The 23,219-nt window shown below is 39.9% G+C and overlaps 1 pseudogene; it reads left to right on the top strand.

Annotated features, from left to right (window-relative positions):
• Positions 1 to 254: 254 nt before the first annotated feature.
• LOC104446302 lies at positions 255 to 22,883 on the top strand (annotated as a pseudogene).
• The last annotated feature ends 336 nt before the right edge of the window (positions 22,884 to 23,219 follow it).

Here is a 23,219-nt window from a genome sequence, read left to right as displayed (position 1 = left end):
ATGGTATGTGTGCACACTTCCAAGTTTTCTATTTCCATTAATGGTGATCTTTATCATGGCTTCTTCCCTAGTGGACATGGGCTTAGGCAAGGGGATCCAATGTCTCCTTATCTTTTCACCTTGGTTATGGAAGTCTTCTCTAGGATCCTGAGCATGCGTGCGGCGCAACCTGGATTCAATTTCTTTTGAAGATGCAAGGCTACAAGGTTATCTCACCTCTTCTTTGCGAATGATGTCTTTCTTGTCGAGCAGATATGGTTTCGGTCTCTCTTCTTAAGGATGGGATAGATACCTTCTCGACATGGAGTGGATTGAAGCCTGACAACAACAAAAGTGAGCTTTTTCTTGCAAGTGGCTCGGAAGACCTGAGAAAGGACATTAAGGATGCCCTGAGAAAGGACATTAAGGATGCCCTTGGCTTTGTTCAAGGTAACTTGCTAGTTCATTATTTGGGAGTTCCTACCATTTCCTCCAGACTTGGAAAGGCGGACTGTGTGTCCTTAGTTGATCGTATAACAGCCACGGTCCAATCCTAGACACACCGTTTTCTTTATTTTGCTGGTAGAGTCCAACTTCTAAGGTCAGTTCTTCATGCGATTCAAGCCTATTGGGCGAGTGTCTTCACAATTCCTCTTGCAGTTATAGATCGCATTGAGCAGATTATTAGTTTCTTTGGAGGGGACCTAGTCTTGGGAAGGGTGGCGCGAAAGTTTCCTAGGAGGACATTTGCCTGTCTAGGGACGAAGGAGGACTTGGTATTCGTAGATTGTGGGATTACAATAAGACAATAATGCCCAAACACATTTGGATCCTATTTACTGACAATGAGTCCTTATGGTGCAAATGGATACATTCAACCTTCTTGAAGAGGAAGAGTTTTTGGGTAGTTGTGAGGCCCGCTTTCTGCTCATGGGCGTGGAAGAGAATCCTTCGCCTTAGATCACAATTTCATCTCCACTTTCGATGGCGGATTGGGGATGGTTAGTCAATCTCCTTTGGTTTGATAATTGGCACCAAAGAGGTCCTTTGGACCTTATCTGCTCAGAGCCGATTATTATTAGTTTTGGTTTATCCAAGCGTGCAACGGTAGCTGATCTTTTCTCTCTAGCGGGTCAAGCTTTCAGGTCTGTGATTGATTCTTGGGATCATTCTCTCTCTCCTTTTCAATTCTCCAGATTATATTACTTGGAGCGACAACCCTGATGGTCTTTACTCGGTTGCATCCGCTTGGGATATCATCAGGAAAAGGAATGATAGGGTTTGCTAGGCTTCATTTATTTGAAATAAAGCTATCACCCCAAGATACCAATTTAATCTTTGGTTAATTACGAAGAATCGTCTCCCCACCCAAACCCTACTCATGTCCTATGGCAGAATTGGCTATTAGGTATGTCCCTTTTGTAAGCTAACATTGGACTCCATCGATCATCTATTTTTCGAGTGTTCTATCACTGCCAGCATGGCCTTCTCTTAGGGTATTAAATGCAATCTCCCTTAGCGGAACAAGACATGGACTAAGAACCTCTAGTGGGCTATAAAGTTTCTATCCAGTAAAGATTTCTACCACTCCATTGGTCACTTCTCTTTTGGTGCCCTTACCACCTTATTTAAAAATATAGAAATGACATACTTTGTAGAGATCACACGGCAACTCTTGTGGTAGTCAAAAATCATCTCATTAGAGTAGTGAAGGACATGGCTCTAACGTTAAAAAACGTTGAAGATATTCCTAGAAACAGAAGACTCCAGAGAAATTGGAGGTTCGATCCTTCCATTTTCCTTCCCTATCATGTGTCTTGCTTTGTTGTTGGTTGTCTAGGGAGTTTGGTCTTTCTCAGCCCTGCATGGCTTTTCTCTCCTCCTTAGTCTCTTGCCTGTTGTTTAGGCTAGTGTTTGCTTTGGCTGCTCTTGCAATTTTCTTTTACTTCTGGCACCCTTCCACTCACATAGACTTGTTGTCTTGTTGAGTGCAAGTTTCGTGGTGTCAGATTTTGTAATTATTGGCTTAAAGATCTATAAAAATTTATTACTTCTGACTAAAAAAAAAAAAAAAAAAACAAAGTTACAAAAGCTAACGAGACAAACTTGCTCTAGTTTTCCAAGACGGGAATGTTAGATACGAGAGAGATGCGAGTTCTGTGACAGTTTGATTTTCTACTTCTATTTTTAATTAAATAAATCAAGCTTTTCGTCGATGTGCCTATAGTGTTATTTTCTGAGCTAATCACTCATGAGATAACTAGACTAGTCGGGAAAGTTATTAAAGGATTTTGATGAAACGGATTTGAGAATTCGATTAGAATCGATTGCTCGACTATGTTAGTCTACAAGAATCATTTTAGCACAGTTGAAAATCTATCAGAGACCGAAAATAGGTTGATTCGATAAAGATATATAATTAGGCATGGGTGATTTCATCTAATTACAAAATTCTCATCAATCAACACTAAACCGATTTTTGTGTCGTTTTGGTACTCTGTGCTCGTAATTGAAACTTTGAGATTTTTCACAACAATCGAGAGTCGCCAATGCGTTGAAGATGTACATTATGGCTCGGGAATAATCGACCATGGGTCATTTGCACCGAAAATTTTCAAAAACTATCCGATAGTTTAGGTTGCGCTAAAATCAAATTTGACTAAAATTAACCGAGGAAATGATAACTTTCGATTGTCACAATTAATCTCGGGAATGTTGTTGCATCTTTTCAAAGTTTATAGATGACGGGAATTATTAGCGAAAAGGGGCAAGAGTAGCAAATTAAAGGAATAAGGGAAATGTTACATTTTAAATAAGTTTTTGGCATTTATTGTGAAACAATTGGAGAAAGAATTATAAAGGTTTAAATGAGGATTTATTCTTATTATTTAGAGTTGTGAAATGTTAAAATGGAAAAAAAGAGCTTCTAGAAACCATGCGTAGCCCTTTGTTGTTTTGGCTCAACCCCATCACCGAAAGACCCAAGGCCTGTCTTTGTATTACCGTTCAGCCATTAACAAGAGCCACCTTTAGTTTTAAATAGGTGAGTTATTCTCCTAAAACTGGAATAGGAGTTGTGTACCTCTATGTAGGGGTTGAAATTAGTTGAGAAAGGTTTAAATGAGATTAAAGATAGTTAATATTGTTGGAGAAATCTTCTTGAAGTGTTTTGAAGTTGACAAAACGTTTTTATCGCTAGTCCGAAGGCTTGCGGCTTCTCGCTATTTAAAGTCTGAAGACCTCCGGACATCCAGACTCAAGACTCAAAGTCTATCCTTATTGACAGTCTCTAATCCGTTGAAGAAATGTTATCCAGAACTGGATGTTTCGTCAAGGATTTAACCTTATCAACTGGAGAAGATCTCGTGGCTGGAAAAGACGTATAGGAATCCTTTGATTGATCGAGATTGATTCGATGATTGAAGATTCGATGATTGCCTAAATATTCTTGGAAGGTTTTACTTATGGAAACCGAGATCCTGATTGTATGGGCGAACATGATTGATGGGCTATCGACACGTTCCTTTAATAGCTCGAACAATCTTCCTAATTGATTCCGTCCAACGGGTAGATTGGAGGAATTCCTTTGGAAAGTGCCAACAGGTATGATGGCATAAAGGAGTATATAAGGAAGATGGTTTTAGTTGTTCGAGGTGTGCACGATAGAAGAATTCCAAAATCTAAAGCTTCTTTTTGTTTAGACAATCACTTTGAGCGAATACTCGTATACAAAAGAGAGTCTATATTTGTGAGAAACCTTGAGGAGGTGTGGTAGAACATCTACACTGTGGAATCAAGGCAAAGCTATGCTGTAACTTCTTTTTGATCATAGTGAAATCCAGCCGGTGGGTTGTTAGTGCGGAAGAGTGGACGTAGGCTTGGAATAAGCCGAACCACTATAAACCCCGTGTTCAATTTTCTCTTCCTTACTTTCTTTACCTTGATCGTATTTCATTTTCATTAATCATAGTAAACTTCCTTTCTATCATTTGCCAAGAATCGCTTCCGTATCTCGATAAATTGTTTGTGCACCTATTCACCCCCCTCTAGGTGCTTATACTAGCTATCTCAATTGGTATCGTAGCCATGTACTCACCTTGTTTGAAGTATTTTACTTCGAGAGTTAAAGATCCATGGCTAGTATGTTGGCTCCGTGGGGTAGAAGGGCAAAGCAACACGAGACCGCCTTACTTTGATGGAAAGGACTACAACATATGGAAAAACAAGATGAATGTGTTCTTAAGATCAAAGGATCCTCTGGAATGGGACGTTGTAGAAAAAGGAATCGTTCCCAAAGCTGTTCCTGTCTTAGAAAGAGGAAAAGACACTGTTGAGTCTAGTGAAATGACTCAGGAAGAGATAATCAAGAGACAAGCTCTTGATGCAAAAGCAATTTATTCTTTATATTGTGCTTTATCACCTACTGAATATAACAGAATATCTTCTTGTGATACAGCCAAAGAAGTTTGGGATAGATTACACATTACCTATGAAGGAACCGATCGAGTGAAAGAGACAAGAATCAACATTCTTCTCGGTCAATACGAAGCCTTCGAATGAAACCAGAGAATCTATAACCGACATGTTTAGTCGTTTTTACGGATATTGTGAATGGTCTTGAAAATCAAGGTCAACCAATTTCGATCCCATGAAAGTAAACAAGTTATCACGTGGACTCTCCAAGGATTGGGATCACATAAAGACCTCAATCAGGGAGACCCAAAGAATTATGCCACTGTCTGTCGATGAGTTGGTTGGGACTCTTCAATCCTATGAAGTGGAATGAATCAATGAAGACGAAGACCCTAAAGGTAAGAAATCTATTGCATTAAAATCTAATCATGATTCTGATGTAACAGATTCTGAAGATGACATGGATGATGAAGAACTTGCTCTTATGATAAGAAGATTTAGAAAGCTGAATAGAAAAGGAAGAAGATTCAATACAAAGAAACAAAGTTTTCAAAAGCAATAGACCAAGTCTCGCTGAAGATGAAGAATCAAACAAAGATGTAGTCTCGCTTTGAATGTAAGAAAAAGGGACACATCGTACTAACTGTCCTCTTCTAAGGAAGAAGAAAGGAAAACTGAAAGATATCGAAAAGCTCTCAAAGCTAAAACCTGGAGTGATACGAGTGCGAAGATAGTGATGATGATTATGCCAACATATGTCTAATGGCACAACGGATTCAGAATCAAACTCCGAGACTGATTCAGATTCAGAAAGTGAATTCGAGGTAAGTAACTTTAAAATCCCTATTAAAGTTTCTAAATACATTGATGAATTATGTTTTAGTCTTAAGACTTCTCTAAAAGAATTTCAGAACTCAAAAAGGAAAATTCTGCTTTAAAACAACAAGAGAATGCTTTGGAGGAAAAAGTGAAATACTTAGATCGAATGTTTCTTCTCTCAAAGAAAGTGAAAATAATATTTTAAAAGAAAATGCATTCTTGAAAAATGATATTTCAAATATCTCCAAAAGATTTTCTTTAGGTTCTGAAAACTGGAGAAAATACTTTCGCTCAAAGACCTTATTACAATAAATGGATTAGGAATGACTAATCAAACCATTCATTTAATCGATTTTCCTAAAGTAAAAGAAAGAATCAAACAAAGACCCACAAGAAATGCTTACAAAAATCATTTTGAAAGAAACTTTGTAAACTCCGTAGGTCGCAATGCTCTTAGATGTTCAAAATGCAATAGTACGTATCATTTTGAGAAAGAATGTCCTATGGTTTGGAGACTGTCAATAAAGTCCGGGCAAAACCGTATATCGACTAACTCAAAAGGACCCAAGAAAATATGGGTACCAAAGAAAGCTTGAGTTTCTTTTTTGAATGCAGGTCACTATCAAGAAAAAAAGTAAAATGGTATCTCGGATAGTGGATGCTCGAGACATATGATAGGGGATTCAAATTACTTCATAAAGCTCGCTCAAATGAACGGTGGAAAAGTCTCATTTGGAGAAAACAACAAAGGAAAAATAGTAGGATTTGGAACTGTAAAGATTGGGAACCTCACAATAAGCAATGTTTCTTTAGTTGAAAGGCTCAATTACAATCTGCTCGATCGCCGCCTTTGTGATGCCGGTTTTAGAATCAACTTTCAAGAAGGTATTTGTTCAGGAACCAATAAAGACTCTACTCAGTCATTCATGGGCCGAAGACATGGGAATATCTACCTCTTGGACGTGAAACCAGATGAATCGCAATGTCTAATCTCAATCCAAGACGAAGCGAACTTATGGCGCAAAAAACTTGGGCATATCAACATGAAGCAGATAGCCAAAATCTCAGCAAAGAAGCTTGTTCGTGGTCTACCCAATTTATCATATCAAAAGTCCGATCTATGTACACCATGTATATTGGGAAAACAGGTAAGAAATTCCTTTAAACCAATAAATCAAGTTTCTACTAACCGTGTACTGCAGCTCTTGCATATGGATCTCTTCGGACCAACAAGAACGCAGAGCATTGGAGGTAAAAAATATTGCCTAGTAATTGTGGATGACTATTCACGATTTACTTGGGTATATTTCTTGTCAAATAAGTTTGAAACTTTCTCTCACTTTGAAAAATTTGCTAAGAAGGTTCAAAATGAAAAAAGGGTATGTCATTTCAAGTATAAAAACAGACCATGGAGGAGAATTTGAAAATCAAGACTTTACAAAATTTTGTGATGAATCTGGTTTTCAACATTTGTTCTCCTCTTCATATACTCCAGAGCAAAACGGAGTCGTGGAAAGGAAGAATAGATCTCTTCAAGAAATGGCTAGAACTCTTTTAATTGAAAGCAATATCTCTTTTACGATTTTTGGTCAAGCAAATTTCAACATCATGTTATATTATCAATAGAGTCTTTCTAAGGCCTATTCTAGAAAAATCCCCTTATGAACTATTTAAAGAAAAGAAGCCAATTGTTTCATATTTTCATGTTTTTGGATGCAAATGTTTCATATTGAAAAATGCAAATGATCGAGTTGGTAAGTTTGAAGAAAAGTCAGATGAAGGCATCTTCCTTAGATATTCAACCACAAGTAAAGCGTACAGAGTCTACAACAAGAAGACTCAAACTGTGGAAGAATCAATGAATGTCAAATTCCAAGATTCCATTCAAAATGAATCCATTCAGACTCATCTTGAAGAGACTGAATCTGCTCCAGACTCAACAAAGTCTAAATCTCAAGAAGCAGCTCAGATATTGAAGGATCGGCAACAAGTAACTGTTGAAGATTCAAGTGAAGGAAGTGATCATCAATCAATAAGCAACTGGAAACATAAGTCTAGTCATCCCAAAGATCTTATTATTGGTGATATCAATGAAGGAATACGCACAAGATCCAAAAGGCGAGAAGAGTCTAGTGTCGTGGCTCTTATTTCTGAAATATAACCCAAGAGCATAGAAGAAGCTTTATCCGATGAAAGCTGGATTGAAGCTATGCAAGAAGAACTCAGACAATTCAAAATTAATGATGTTGGGAATTAACTCCAAAACCGAAAGGTAAATCGCTTATTGGAGCTAAATGGGTTTTCGGAACAAAATGGACGAGAAAGGTAAAGTCGTAAGAAACAAGGCCAGACTCGTAGCCAAGGGATACACACAAGAAGAAGGGATCGACTATGACGAGACTTATGTACCGGTAGCAAGGTTAGAAGCAATTAGTTTATTACTTGCATTTGCTTGCAATAAAAATTTCAGGTTATTCCAAATGGACGTCAAAAGTGCTTTCCTAAATGGATTCATCCATGAGGAAGTCTATGTGGAACAACCACCAGGGTTTGAAGACCCAAGGAAACCGGACTCGCATTCGACTCAAAAGACCTTATATGGCTTAAAGCAAGCACCTCGAGCATGGTACGACAGATTAAGTAAGTTTTTAATTCAAAATGGATTTGTTAAAGGTAAAGTGGACACTACTCTTTTATTAAAAGAGAAAGCAAAAGTTTTTTGCTTGTTCAAATATATGTCGATGATATTATCTTTGGATCTTCTAATGAAAGTCTGTGCAAGAAATTTTCTAAGACTATGCAGGATGAATTTGAAATGAGCATGATGGGTGAGTTAACCTTCTTTCTTAGACTTCAAATAAAACAATTGGAGGAGGGAACTTTTAGTCATCAAGAAAAGTATGCAAATGAACTTGTCAAAAAGTTTGGTTTGGACAATTGCAAAAAGGCTATCATACCAATGTCAAGTTCCTTGAAGATAGACAAAGATGAAGAAGGGAAGAAAGTTGATCGAAAGCTGTACAGAGTATCATCGGATCTCTTCTTTATCTTATCGCTTCTAGACCTCGACATTTTGTTTAGTGTTTGCATCTGCGTACTGATTTCAATCAGACCCAAAAGAATCTCATTTAAATGCAGCAAAGCGTATTATCAAATATATCTCATCAACCTCAAGCTTTGGTCTCTGGTATCCAAAAAGGGGAGACTTTACTCTTCTTGGATATTCAGATGCAGACCTTGCTGGATGCAGAGTCGATAGAAAAAGCACCTCGGGTACTTGTCAACTACTTGGAGGCAGGACAGTGTCTTGGTTTTCAAGAAAGCAAAGTACAAGAGCTCTCTCTCTGACAGAAGCGAGTATGTAGCTCTCGGAAGTTGATGTTCGCAAATTCCATGGATGAAACAACAGCTGAGAGAGTTTGGAATTAAAGACTCATGCACGGAGATTAATTGCGACAACACCAGCGCTATCAATCTCACCAAAAATCCAATTCTCCACTCAAGAGCAAATCAAATAGAGATTCAACATCACTTTATTAGAGACCATGTTCAAAATGGAGATGTTTCAATTCAATTTGTTGACTCAAAGGACCAACTGGCGGATATATTCACAAAGCCATTGGAGAAAAATCAATTTGAATCTATCCGTTCCAGACTCAACATTTTGAGGTATGAGGAGATCAAAGTCTAAAGACTTTCAGACATACAAGACTTTAACTGTAAGTTAGTCTTGGTACGACCGTCAGACTGTAAGTTAGTCTTTCTCTCTCTCTCTCTCTCTCGAATCTTATCTTGAAAATGTACGATTGGTAACCGTGTTTTATTGCTATCCTTAATCGGCGTAATTATTGCATCGTTTCCTTTTCCAAAAAGAAGTTATTTTTGAAATGGCTATTTTTGCGGAAAAAGACAGTTATTTTGAAAAGGCATTTTTTTTTATTTCCTTTGTGACGATTCATTTATTTCTTTTTAACCGATCGTGCACTCTTCACTTTACTCTCAAAAACCCTAGAAAGCATCGATCCTCCATTCCCGTTTGTCTTCTTTGTTTAATCTTCAAAAAGTTGTCATCTTTCTTGGGAAAGTCAAGCAAGGAATCTTCCAAAAACTGAGAAAGATGTCATCTTCAAGGAAGTTTTCGAGAATTGCAAGCAGGGGACCACGACGAATGAGTGAGGGGCCTACACACTTCGATCTTACTAAAGAAGAAGTGTCTCCTGCACAAAGAACCGAGCCCACAACATTCTCAAGAAGATCATTCTCCTCCATCTAGTCCTCAAGGCATTGATCATCAACAACGGGAAGAAATCATCGAGGATGCAGACCCTGTAAGAGTTCAAAAGCCCGCTTTTTATTTACAAGCTATATCGTGCCTTAAAAGGAATTCGTACTCCTTTGAACTATGTTGATGATTTTCTTAAAGACAAAGGATATAAGAACGAATATATCTTTCTACGAAAAATGGAAAGTTTGGGAATTGCTCGTAAAGGGGTGGCTGAGGAAACCCTTGCGAATATCCCAAGTGATCCTCGTGACTGGGGGCCGAATCCTGTAGATGGGAATGATGATGACAATTTGTACATCCTATTTCAACCGAAAATGGGTATTACGGTTGAAATTCAAGGAAAAATGGGAGATTTGTTCAGATCGAAGGAACAAAAGGATCTATACTCGAAATTACCAAGCGTGGGGTAATAAACCCTAGGAGTGTGGATTTTGATTTTCTGGATCTTTGTGAATGTGAACTTGAGGGAAAAGTTCAGTTATCTTCAACTTGAAAAGTTCCCGCTCCGACTCTACAGAGGCCTATCTTTGGATTAATCTTGCATATTTCTATTCAAATCTTAGCTTTTTGGATGCGAATAGATTCTCTTTCAGCGTTAAAGACCAAGATTATGTTGTGGATATGAATATGCCGGCAGATGTGTTAGGAGTTGAAAGAGGAAGATATCAACCAATTAAAGGTTCCATTGCTCGAGCCACACTGGAACTGGTGAAGGACAGGAGAACAGATGAGAAGATCACCTATTTAAGGATGAGTGCATTCAACATCTTGCTTCACAAGATTGTGATTAATTGCCTCCGACCGAAATCAACTTCCAAAACTGATGTTTTAAGTTCAGAGGCAAAGTTGATGTATGCCATCCTCTGTGGAAAAAAGCTTTCTCTCCCTCATACTGTTATGTTTCACATGTATAGAGCAATGATGAAGGACGGAGGTCAACTTCCTTACCCAAGCCTTGTTACGAAGTTATTCAGACATCTTAATATTCAGCCTCCACAAATCTTTTGTGTTCGACCATGCGATCATATGGTGGTAGGACTGAAAATGGTGACCAAAATGCGTCTGAAGGAACTGAGAAAGGAGTTGGAAAAATTCAAGGAGAAGACTCCTGCCAAAACTCATCAAACCTCTTCTGCAGCTAAAAGAAAAGGGAAGGAGCCCATGGTTGCTCCATCCAAGAAAAGAAGAGCTCTCCCCGTTGAGGATGAAGATGATGAGGAAGACATCACCATCTCTGCAATGGCTCTGAAGAATTTAAGTCGTCCTGTTCCACAGAAAGATTCGGAGCAAATGACAAAAGAAGCAGAGGAGAAGGAAGAAGAAGAAAGAGAAGATGAAAAAGAAACAGAGGAGGAAAGACCTGAAGAAGAAAGAAGAGAAGAATGAGAACCTGAGGAATTCTCTTCTCCACCTGTAGGCATGAAAACAGGGGGAGATCAAGAGAAAGGAGGGAAGTCTTCATATCCTGATGCAAGTGAAGGAGTCGGTTGCTCACCTGCAGACCCAGAGGATGTTTATACCTCTCAGTTTCCAGAAGAAGGTCATGAAGTTTCATCGCCAAACCTGCGAGATTATGCTGATCTACCATCGTCTGCATTTACTCCATCGATCGGGCCGAAGCAAGTACTCGCACGCATAATGCAGCAGATTTTCGAATCATGGATATTCTCTTGGAGATGCGAGGTCAAATTTATGCCTTGGGATGCGAGGTTCAAAGCTTGAAGAATGCGGGTCAAGTTTCTTCATGTTCATTGAATGATAAGATCCAAGCCCTCTCTGTTCAGAATCAGGCCAATGCCAAGAGTGAGGAGATTGCACAACTGAAGGAAGACTTTTAAAAGGCTGGAAGACATCATTCAGTCTATGGAAGATTTCCAACTTGTCCGCGTTCCCAAGCAATCTTGACTTCATCTCAACCTTTTTAATGCTGACAAAAAGGGGGAGAGATGCAAGGATTTGATCAAACTTTTAATCGTTAAATTTTTTTTTGGACTGGTTGTTGGATTGTTTTGTTTGACTTTGACTGTGTGTCTGGATGAGAACTGAACTAGACTTGGACTTGACTGCTTTTATTAACTACTATTGATATCTTATGGATGGCTTTATCGTATACTAATCTAACCTATTTTCTGTGGTTGCAGATTCTAGTGTTATTCATTTAGCCATTTATCTCTATAAGATATGCATATGTGTTTGAGAAATGTTTTGCAGGTCAAAGTTATCCAAATCTGCAGGAAAGTTTTGTCACCATAAAAAAGGGGGAGATTGTTGGAGAAATCTTCTTGAAGTGTTTAGAAGTTGACAAAACGTTTCCATCAGCCTAGTCTCGAAGGCTTGCGACTCTGCTATTTAAAGTCCGAAGACCTCCGGACAGCCGACACTCAAGACTCAAAGTCTATCCTTATTGACAGCCTCTAATCCGTTGAAGAAAGGTTATCCAGAACTGGATGTTTCGTCAAGGATTTAACCTTATCAACTGGAGAAGATCTCGTGGCTGGAAAAGACGTATAGGAATCCTTTGATTGAACGAGATTGATTCGATGATTGAAGATTCGATGATTGCCTAAATATTCTTGGAAGGTTTTACTTATGGAAACCGAGATTCTGATTGTATGGGCGAACAAGATTGATGGGCTATCGACACGTTCCTTTAATAGCTCGAACAATCTTCCTAATTGATTCCGTCCAACGGGTAAATTGGAGGAATTCCTTTGGAAAGTGCCAACAGGTATGATGGCATAAAGAAATATATAAGGAAGATGGTCTTAGTTGTTCAAGGTGTGCGCGATAGAAGAATTCCAAAGTCTGAAGCTTCTTTTTGTTTAGACAATCACTTTGAGCGAATACTTGTATACAAAAGAGAGTCTATATTTGTGAGAAACCTTGAGGAGGTGTGGTAGAACATCTACACTGTGGAATCAAGGCAAAGCTGTGCTGTAACTTCTCTTTTGATCATAGTGAAATCCAGCTGGTGGGCTGTCAGTGCGGAAGAGTGGACGTAGGCTTGGAATAAGCCGAACCACTATAAACCTTGTGTTCAATTTTCTCTTCCTTACTTTCTTTACCTTGATCATATTTCATTTTCATTAATCATAGTAAACATCCTTTCTATCATTTGCCAAGAATCGCTTCCGTATCTCGATAAATTGTTTGTGCACCTATTCACCCCCCTCTAGGTGCTTATACTAGCTATCTCAAATATTAGTTTAGAAATGTTAGATTAGCCATAGGGAGACTTAGATTTAGTTAAAATAGTAAGATAAGAATCGTAGAGGACAACTGGGCCAAAAACAAGGAATGTTCTTTAAAACTGTTTTATGGACGTGTATGATTTATTATTTTTGTAGACTAACACATGTTGCGATTTTGAAGTGAATTCCTCTGAAGAAATGTTTTACACATCTTCAAGTATAACATATATTTTTCTCAGGATTTTTGGGGATTTAAAGGAAAATGATTTTTGCTTCATTGTCTTTAAACAGGAACTCGAATTGCACTGGAATTTGAGACCAAACGGATCTATTTCAAACCTCGAACCAAGTTGATTTCGGAAAATAGAATCGCTGGAAACGAACCCAATTTTAGTACTGGATTGAGTGAATTACTAGGCCGAATCCAAAAGGATCTGTGCCTCAATGTCTCATGAAAATGTTTGTTTACATGTCCTTTAGCACGTGTTCAAGTTTGAGAATATTTTGAACTCATATGAGTTGGTTTTCGGTCTTGAATTCGAAAATGCGCAACTGGGTAATTTCTACCAATTCTAGTCAGTAGAAGTTTATAACTGTTTTGAGGTGTTTCTTGCTGGAAAATTGTTTAATTGATGTTTTGCATGAAATGTGCAATTGAGCATTGAACTGTGACATTGAATGAATGCATACATGGCATGAGAATCTATCACGAGCCTTTAGGGTCGGACGATGTTCTTTCGGGAATGCCCCAAGTCAACGAATGCTGGTCACAGTGAATGCTGGATCGATGCTTCTAATCGGAATTCTATCTAGAGGTAAACGTTGCTGCACTCGACAGTGTGAGGCGATGCCCGGTTATTTCGGAAGACTGTTATTTGTTGCATTAACTGTGGCCTATATGCTTACATTGATATTTATGTCCTTGCATATACTCATGTTAAGGTATTCATATGATGTGTGAACTTGATACTGTTAGGTATGATTCATTAACACTAATATACAGAAATATGTTGGTATTGACTAGGTTGCATGTAGAGTGTACCCTTCTCCTACTCGGGATTTAGGGGATTAACTTGCTAAGATGTGATCTCATCCCATTGTGGGCTAAAATTTTTCAGGTTCCTAGATGGAGGATTTTCAGGAGATGTATAGGGAGTCGAAGGAGGTGAAAGCTAGGTCTTAGTTTAGTTTCTGTCAGGAGCTGATGGGTCTTCCATCTAGCTTGGAAACTGGGTGACAGCCTATGCTTTTGTTATCGAGAAGTCTGACGGAATCACCTGGGACCCTGTTCCCATGGACGAGGAGCTCGGAGCATAAATAGCCTAGAAGCTCTTCTCTTTGAAACGGATCCTTATCATGTTAGACTTTTATATGTGTAAACACTCTTGTAAAAATATGTGTGTCTAATGTAAATATAATCCTACGTTTTCTATCCCATCTCTCTATTGTTTAGAGGTTATTATTACGTTTCCGCTTGTGAAATAAAATGAATGGGTCGGCAACCATTTCTGGGAGGTTGCAAACTTTCATCAACCATTGCGGGATGTGCATGCACTCGAGGTTCGGGTCGTAATAAGTTCTATTCAATTCTGGATTCAAAATTCCAGAGTTAAAGAAGTCTGTTGCTTTAGCCAATACATCTATTTCATATCTTCTAGGTGGTGCTGAAGAGATAATCCATTCAAGCCATCTTTCTAGTCTAGGCGCTTTAGAAGCTCCCACTCCCAGTTAAAAATCTACATCTTCACCTCTTCCATATACACCTTTGCTGTTGTAAACCGATTCATTTTAATCCCGATGATGTGTTGGATTTCCTGCTTGAGAAAGTTAATTTTAGCAATGGCAATTGGAAAAGGTTATTCTTACTCCATTTAGCCGAAGCAACGGAAACTGCGCACAGTTTCTTCCTTACAAAATTCAATTTCCAAAGTTGAGAAATGTCATACTTCTTTAACAACTTCTTCCACTCTCCATCTTCCAGCCAGGAAGTTTCGGACTTAAATTTCTTTCTCCTTTTATCGATTAGCTGATGGTGAAGGCAATATTAGGCTGTAATCTGACCAAATGGCATGAAATGCCAAGCTTTAGCATATGGGAACATCAACCTCCATTCAATGTTACTTAAAACAACCCATCTAGTTGCTTCTTAGCATAAGCATCCCTTTCTCGATTATTTACTTATGTACATGCACACCCTTTACACTCATATCCATCAAAGAACAATTTAAGCAGTCTCAAAAAGTATTTAAGTGATAACTTTCAGTCATATGTTTCCTAACTTTCTCCCAATGGCAGAGAATGCCATTGAAATCTCTTCAACAAACTCAAGGAAGAAGAATGAGGGAACTCGTTCTATGCTATTCCTCCCACAATTTAAGTCTCTCTTGATATATGTTTGACGCTGACAGCAAAAGTGAGTCTCATTTGTTGTCCACTTCAACATTTTCGCAAATCAGATTTATAATCCCCTCGAAGCAGCATCAACATTTAAAGAAATCATTTCATTCCACGAACAGCCAATCCCCCTACAATTCCTACAGGATTTACCACAAAACAAAGCTGAAACTTAAAAAGCTTTTTCAACCTTTGAATACTGATTTCTAATTCTCTGTCTATATTAGAAATACCTTATTGGTTTTTTTCTTGAGCCATGATAACTCGTGAAGCCTGAATTGTCAAATGTGTGCCCAATTCCTAACAATTCCAGCACAAAGATTTAATTTGTAATGCGGTGGCTTATTAGGTTAGCCACTGAAACCCATTTAGCTGAATCATTAGACACCAGAATTGGAGTGTCCAAAATCTGAGTTTCAACAGTTGCATTGAAACTAGGTAATTCAGTTCCAGAAGGACTATATCTCAATTTTTTATATATTGATTTTTTATATATTGGGGTTTAGGAACCCTACCAGGTTTTCTTTGGGGTTTCTGCCACCGTCGTTTCCACCCTCTATGTTGGCCTCGGAATAACTAGCATACTTTCAATCTCTAGCTTTTAACTTCCCAGTGTCTACTTTCTATTTGCTCCATTTTCTACTGCAGCTGTTGAGTCCTCCAGATCTGCTATATACATTCTGATGGGGCTAGAAGTCCTCACAAAATTCACGATTTGTGCATTGTCTTCATCTTCATTAATCTTTGTTGCACAGAAGATCTTTCAAAACGGCTTTATGGCTTCTGCTTTAAGCCATTGGCCGTAACAATTCTTGTTTTTTGCAGTAAGTTTTGCTTCATCAAGGAATCTCATGATACTTCCCGTAATGACCCATCTTACCACATTAATAGCAAAAGAGCGACAACCCTTCATTTTAACATCAAGTGACAAGTTTCTTTCCTTCGAGACTGGCAAATGTACCAGATTCCAAAATAGAAGGAAAATCCTTTAGTTTCCAATTCCACCTCCAAAATTGTTCCAATCCTCCGTGCTGCTCCATGAATAGCTTCCACAGAATACCATATATACAGCATCTCATTGATCTGGACCCAGAAAGCACAAATACAAAACTTACAGCAATGGGGAGGTGTATTAGGCTCCCATGGCTTAAGCATTAATGTATGGTTTGAGAATGATTATAGACCACCTTCCAGCACTGTCTTTTTCCACTTCTGATCTGAAAGTAAGGACAAAGAAACCAGACTCTAACTAAGCGGAGACAACATATTCAATCCTTCAAGCTCTCTTCATCATATTTAGAAAGGCTTAGAAATTAATACTAGGTTTGTATATAGTTTCCCGAAGAGAGTGAGACAGCATTCCATTAATGTTTTGTTCAATACGACTCAATCCAATACAGCTACTTCATCTTGTGATCGGAGTTTACTAATCTTTCGCAGAGCAAGGTGAGGCGAGGTGAGCATCCACATCCTCTTCCATTTGATTCTAGCTGACCAAGATGGTGACAGAGATCAAAATAGGCAAAAACCAGCAAGTAGCTGGAGAAAATACAGAATTATAATGCTATATTTTTTGCCTTTGAAGATACACATAACAAACCGTGTTTTCATTCGAACCTTGTAGTGGACCAGCAATGCTAGAATTCCTTGCGTTTAGGAGAGCTTTTCCAAAGTCCTTTAGGCCTCTAAGGGCTCTTGCACCAAAATTGAGGTGCCTGGTAACACAATTTCAAATGCCATCAAGCCAACAATTCATTCCAAAAATACTACCTTGGGGGTTTAACGATTTTTTTCTTCCAAACTTACCTCACTGATATTTTTGTATTCTCATCTTGCCCTCTCTAGATTATCTGAATTCCATTTTTACCTTCACTCGAACACACACACTCTCTCTCTCTCTTTTCTCCCCTCACTAATATTTTCGTAGAGGCAAATTGACTATGAGATCCCACCTTTTTTTATCGGCCGTGCCCAGTGTGGAGTGTTCTTGGAGTCCAGAAGCTACAACAGAAGCGCCCAAAATCCCTTGGCGACAGATTTTTTTTTATCCAGATGCAAAGGCATTCCCCCCAAAAAAGCAATTAGCGATAATTGAAAGTATTCAACCTAGGAAAGAAGCACCGAAAACTCCCCCACTCATTTCTGGCCCGTGCATGCATGTGCATACGTATAGGTATCAATAAAAAATTATGTCAACCACCGCAATTTTTTATACTCGTGCGCCAGTGGAAATAATAAAGAAACCATGCTCATGAGAAATGTTCATATGCTTTTTTTTGCTTTTGGTCGTCTCGGAGAAAGAGAATATCCCATAAAAGAATGTTAGTAGCTTAGGCACAAACCACGTTCATCTTACACTGCTGGACACTCATAGATTCATTTGGTCTTATTCAATAATCGAAACGCACGTTCTTGGAAAGGTGGTGGAACTGCACGCCACTTGCCCTTCACTTCTAAATAGAAGGACCAATCCGAGGCAAACGAACCACCCCAATTCAAGATCACCAATCTCGAATTCTCTCATCACGTTTTCATTTCTGCCTCCATATCTTCCGCCTATCTATCGGATCCCGCTAGCAACGTACCTGATCAATCGTGATGAATTTTCATCAAAAGTTCACCATCCTTCTCTTTTGGCCTCTTTTGATAACTCAAACCATTTCCAGCTATTCATCTAGCAATGTGAAATCATGGTGCAGCACCATGCTTTACCCACAACCGTGTGAGTACTTCTTGACCGACCTCCCTCAGCAAACCCCTCTCAAGCAGAAATCTCATTTCCTCATGGCCTCAATGCGAGTCGCCCTCGAGAGAGTCCAGCTCGCCCGAATGAAGTCGTACTCACTAGGCTCCATGTGCCGCAATGAGTGCGAAAAGGCCACCTGGGCTGATCGCCTGCGGCTTTATGAGCACATAGTCCATCACTTGAACCGGACCATCCATCGCCAGTGCACTAGGATGATGTGCAGACTTGGCTAAGCACTGCCTTGACCAACCTTGAGACCTGTCGGGCTGGGTTTGTCGAGCTTGGCATCTTGGACAACGTATTGCCCTTGATGTCGAATAACATTTCCAAGTTGATAAGCAATGCTTTGTCTGCAAACCATGTACCCTATGCTATGCCGAACTACACTCGTGAGTTCCTTACTTGGCTGAGGCCTGGCAATAGAAAGCTCTTGCGGTCTTCATCCGCATCGTCTATGGCCAATATAGTGGTGGCCCATGATGGTTCAGGGAATTACAAGACAATTAGTGAAGCTGTAATTGCAGCATTGGAGCGGTCTGGCATGGCAATCTATATCAAGGCTGGTACATATGAAGAAAATATTGAAGTTGGATCAAAATTGGAGAACATTGTGTTCGTAGGTGATGGTATTGGAATGACCATAATTACCGGAAGCAGAAGTGTTGGCGAAGGATTTACTACCTTCAATTCAGCAATTGTTGGTAAGCTCATATTATTTAAGTTTTTTATGATATTAAACGACCTAATCTACTCAATAGTTAAATAGACGATTTAACAAACTAAGGTCGTCCTTTCTTGCTAAAGCAAGTACGAATCTTTCAATTAGTTAAGCATGTCTTTATTTAGATGAAATTCGAGATGCTTACGGTACAAGCCTTCTTTGTTTACCTAGTTTAAAAGGGAATTTAAAAAAATAAAAAATAGAGAGATTGGATTGAATAAAGGTCTTCTTCTTAGTTTGGTACACTAAGCATGTGAAAGACACTGCACATATACAAAAACTTTTACAATTACATAATATCCTACAATATCGAATTGAATTGCCGTTAAAAAGCTATTAATCTATAAGTAGAAGTGTATATACAGTACTTTTACATCTCTTTTATTAATAGATAGTCATTTTTTTTTTTTTTCAAAAGCAAAGCAAAGCGATCGCAAGTACGAGGTTTTCATCATAAACAAAAATTAATCGAATTGGGGTTTCGACTGCTGTAAATAATCAAGCCCCAGTAGGAGGAGGAGACTGACAAGCTTTGACTTACAATTAATCTACCACAAGATCGACCGTGTAGGAAAATGTACACAGTCTCACTTAGCATCATCAACAAAGAGACGACATTATTTAACCACTTTCTCTCGTCATGTGCGAATACTCCATCTATACTTTTCTGGCTGGTCCCGCGTGGCTCCAAATGGCGGCCGTTATCGCTATACCTGGATGTAATAGCCTTTAGAATGCTTTTAGGATAAAGCAGTGGGACGATACTCCTATTCTTAAATAAATTTTAAGAGCCTTTCGATTGCTTTTAGTGCACATGGTTGTACAATTATTTGGTTCTGTGAGGTAGTAAATTAAGCATCCAGAGAACCTTGTTTAGTTTGCCGAGATGCTTTCTGGTTTAGAATACATGTACAAGTAGACGTACGCGTACTAATAATTTCTCATCTTGAGTTTAAGCTGTTGATGGTGATGGATTCATTGCCCAAGATATCACTTTTCGTAACACTGCAGGTGCGACGAATGGCCAAGTAGTTGCTCTGTGTTCCAGCTCCAACCTCTCAGTCTTCTATCGATGTAGCTTTGAGGGCTATCAAGACACCCTTTTTGTTCATTCTGAGTGACAGTTCTACAAAGAGTGCGACATTTATGGCACCATTGACTTCATTTTTGGAAATGCAGCCGCTGTTTTTCAGAACTGTAACATCTATGCCAGAAACGCTCCTAACAAAGTCAATATCATCACTGCACAGGGCCGGACTGACCCCAACCAAAACACCGGCATCTCCATCCACAATTGCAAAGTAACCGCAGCTTTAGACTTACCATTGGTTCAAAGCTTCACGAAGACATACCTCGGGAGGCCGTGGCAAGAATATTCAAGAACCGTTTTCATGACGACTTACCTTGATAGCCTAATTGACTCAGCCGGCTGGGTTGGAGTGGGATGGTGACTTTGCCCTTAATACTCTGTACTATGGAGAGTACATGAACATAGGCCCTGGGTCATCGACCACAAATAGAGTCCCATGGGCAGGTTATCATGTCATCACCAGCACGATAGAGGCTTCAAAGTTCACCGTTGGGAACTTCATTCCTGGTGGCTCCTGGTTGTTCGCCACTAGCATTCCATACACCTCTAGCAGTGATGACATGCCTTACGCTTTTTGGGGTTACGACGTGCCTAACACCTCAAGCGGTCACAAAGGGCGTGCATGTTTTCATTTCTGGAATCTGTTTATGAACAGATTTTTTGTTTTTTTGTTCCCAGGAACAAAAAAAGAACAGAAACGCGTTTTGTTTGCGTTTTTGTTCAAAATCTGTTTTTTTGTTCCCGGAACAAAAAAGAACGGAAATGAGAAACAAAAAAAGTTGTTTCTTACTCTAGAAACACTTTTGAAGAAACAAAAAACATTTTTCTGTTCTTTTTTCTTCTTCTTCTTTTCTTCTTTGGCCGGTCATCAGCCTTGGCCATGGCCGGCGACCGGACGTCGAGGGCCGGCGACACCGTCGAGGGTCGGCGACCTCGCCGGAGCATCGCCGGCCCCCGGCGAGGCTGAGCTCGCCGTGTCTGGACAAGGCTGTCGGCCCCGTCGGCCGGTCGCCAAAGACCGGCGACCAACCAAAAGAAGAAAAAAAAAAGAAAAAGAAAGGAAAAAATGAAAAATAAAATAAAAATATTAAAAATTAAAAGAAACAAAAAAAAAAATATAAAATCTACCAAACATGTTTCTATTCATTTTTTATTCCCGAACAAGTTTACTAAACGTGTGTTTACGGGTCAAAAATTGTTCCCCGGAGCAAAACACTTTTTTATTTCTGTTTCATGGAACAATTTTTGAACAGAAACGTTACCAAATGTGCCCAAACTGTTCATCAATTTCATTGGGGCATACAACGGTTATTTGCTTTTGCTTTTTGGTATCTGTTTTCATTTCAACTAATAGCCTATCTTAAAACATCACGAACAAATCTGAATCCTTTCAATTCATCGACATTCACAACACTCATCCATAAACCCTCAGGTTAGCAAACTTTCCAAACATGATCGAGCGGTCCGCATTGTACCATCCGAAGCTGATCACAGTCGTTGTTTCATGCTTTCGTTCCTCAACTCCTCCCAAGCATTTGTAAATGATTAGAAATCGGTCGTGACCCCTAACAAAAGATATTATTAAATTGCATATTTGGAGCAGTTTCATTTAACAACATAAGCCTACATAAATTGTGTTGGACTAGAGCTAATGGACTCCAGTGGGGAAGTTTTGCACTTGAATTAGAAAATCGGCCAAGCCCATTGAACTTCCTATTGTGTTTGAAATCATCATGTGTAATGCACACGGGAGGATGTTCTAAATTAGGAATGTTGATTATTCATCCAACTTGAAAAGCAATCAAGTATAATCATTACAAACTTCGGTCACCTCTCAAGAAGGGATGGAGATATTGTGACATCCCGATTTTTCCGATTCTATTTTCAATAAATTGAGATGGGCATTTCGTTGGCACGCATATAGTTCTTTTCCTTGAGTCGGCCACTCATGTGAAAGCTAGTCTATCGGGTGAAGCTGTTAAGAGTTTATTATGCATCAGACTCGAGAATTTGATCAGGAAACGACATTTCGACCGAGCTAATCTGCAAGGGTCATTACGGCACAATTGAAGATCGATTAGGGATCGGAGATAGGACGACTCGACAGAGGCATGTGATCAGGTGTGGGTGATTCCACCAGATCGCACAATTCTTGTCGATCGACACTGGACCGACTTTTCTATCGATTGGGTACCCTGTGTTCGTATTTGAAACCTTGAGATTACCCCGACAACCGAAAGTCGCCAATGTTTCAAAGATGTACATTGTGGCTTGAGATGATCAACCACAGATCAAATGCATGAAAATTTCTAAAGGCTACCCGGTAGGTTGGGCCGCGCTAGTATCGTGCCAAAGTGAAATTAACCGTGGAATTGAGATCGAATTCAGAAATTGGAAGTCTGGGCGTGTCACAAATCGTTTTAGGATCATTAATTCATCTTCGGACGATTTTTCATGCAAGCCGAGTTTTTCGGCAAATTAATCAAGGTATGGCTAATTTGGCTCGAGAAATGAGTAGGCCCGCTTTTTGGTCGCGCTTTGGGACTTAAGTTGATTCTATGGACAAGTGAAGATGTGAATTGAAGTGTGGTGACATTGAATTTATTTTATGGACTTCAATTTGGTCCAATTGGAAGAGAATTGATGAGAATTGAAGAAAGTGAATGTACAAGAATTGGACCCGGCGGAAAATGGAATTGAACCCATTGGAATAAGGTTGTGGGAGTTTTGAGTGAGCGGAGTATGACATCATGGATGATGTCATGGTGGGCCATTTTGTGGGATTAAAGAAAAAGAAAAAGAAAAGGGAATGGTCCCATCTCTCTCTCTCTCTCCTCCTTCTCTCTCCTTCCTCTCTCCATTCCGTTGGTTTCTCCTCCATCTTCTTTGTGCGAAAGACCAGAAAATTGCAGAGGAAGAAGCTGAAGCAGTCCCTCGCCGTCCGCCTCCTTCGCCGCTCATCGCTCGCCGCCGGTGCCGTCGTTGTCACCGCCGCTCGCGCGCGCAACCGTGCGTCCGCTCACCGTCGAAGCCTTCTCTCCATCTTCGTTTGCTGCTCGAGATCCCAGATCTGGGATGGACGCCGCAGCAGCACCGTCGGAGCAGCCGCACGCCTCCGCCCATCGCCGCTCACCGTCTCGCGCTCCGCCGTTGCCCGCGCTCGCCCGCGCTTGGCCGACGCCCGGCTGCGTCTCGGCCTCGGTTCGTGCGTTCCGGAGCTGCCGAGCTCGTCCCCGTCGCCGTGAGGCCCCGCCGTTGGCCGTGCAGCACCGCCGCAGCTCCTCCGCCCATTCCCGACCCCAACCAGCCCCGGATCTGCTCATTTTCGGCCCCAACCAGCAGCGAACAGAGAGTTGGAAAATGGGTATGCAGCGGACGTTTGGCTCGTTTTGGCCGCCTTCCCGAGCCCGGATGCTCGGCCCGCTGAGGAAAGTTGTTCTCCTCGGCGTCCCCTGTCGTTTTGGTCCGCTCGGTTTGCTAATCCGGTGAGTTTAACTCACTAAACCTCGCTTAGAGGGTTAATGATGCTTTAGGTGTGTTTAGTTTATGTTAAGTGTTATTAGGTGGTTAGTTTAATTTAT

Source organism: Eucalyptus grandis, chromosome 9 (genome assembly GCF_016545825.1).
Source record: "Eucalyptus grandis isolate ANBG69807.140 chromosome 9, ASM1654582v1, whole genome shotgun sequence".
NCBI classification, from domain to species: Eukaryota; Viridiplantae; Streptophyta; class Magnoliopsida; order Myrtales; family Myrtaceae; genus Eucalyptus; species Eucalyptus grandis.
The sequence above is the reverse complement of the archived record's forward strand: the minus strand, read 5'-3'. Positions and strand labels throughout refer to the sequence as shown.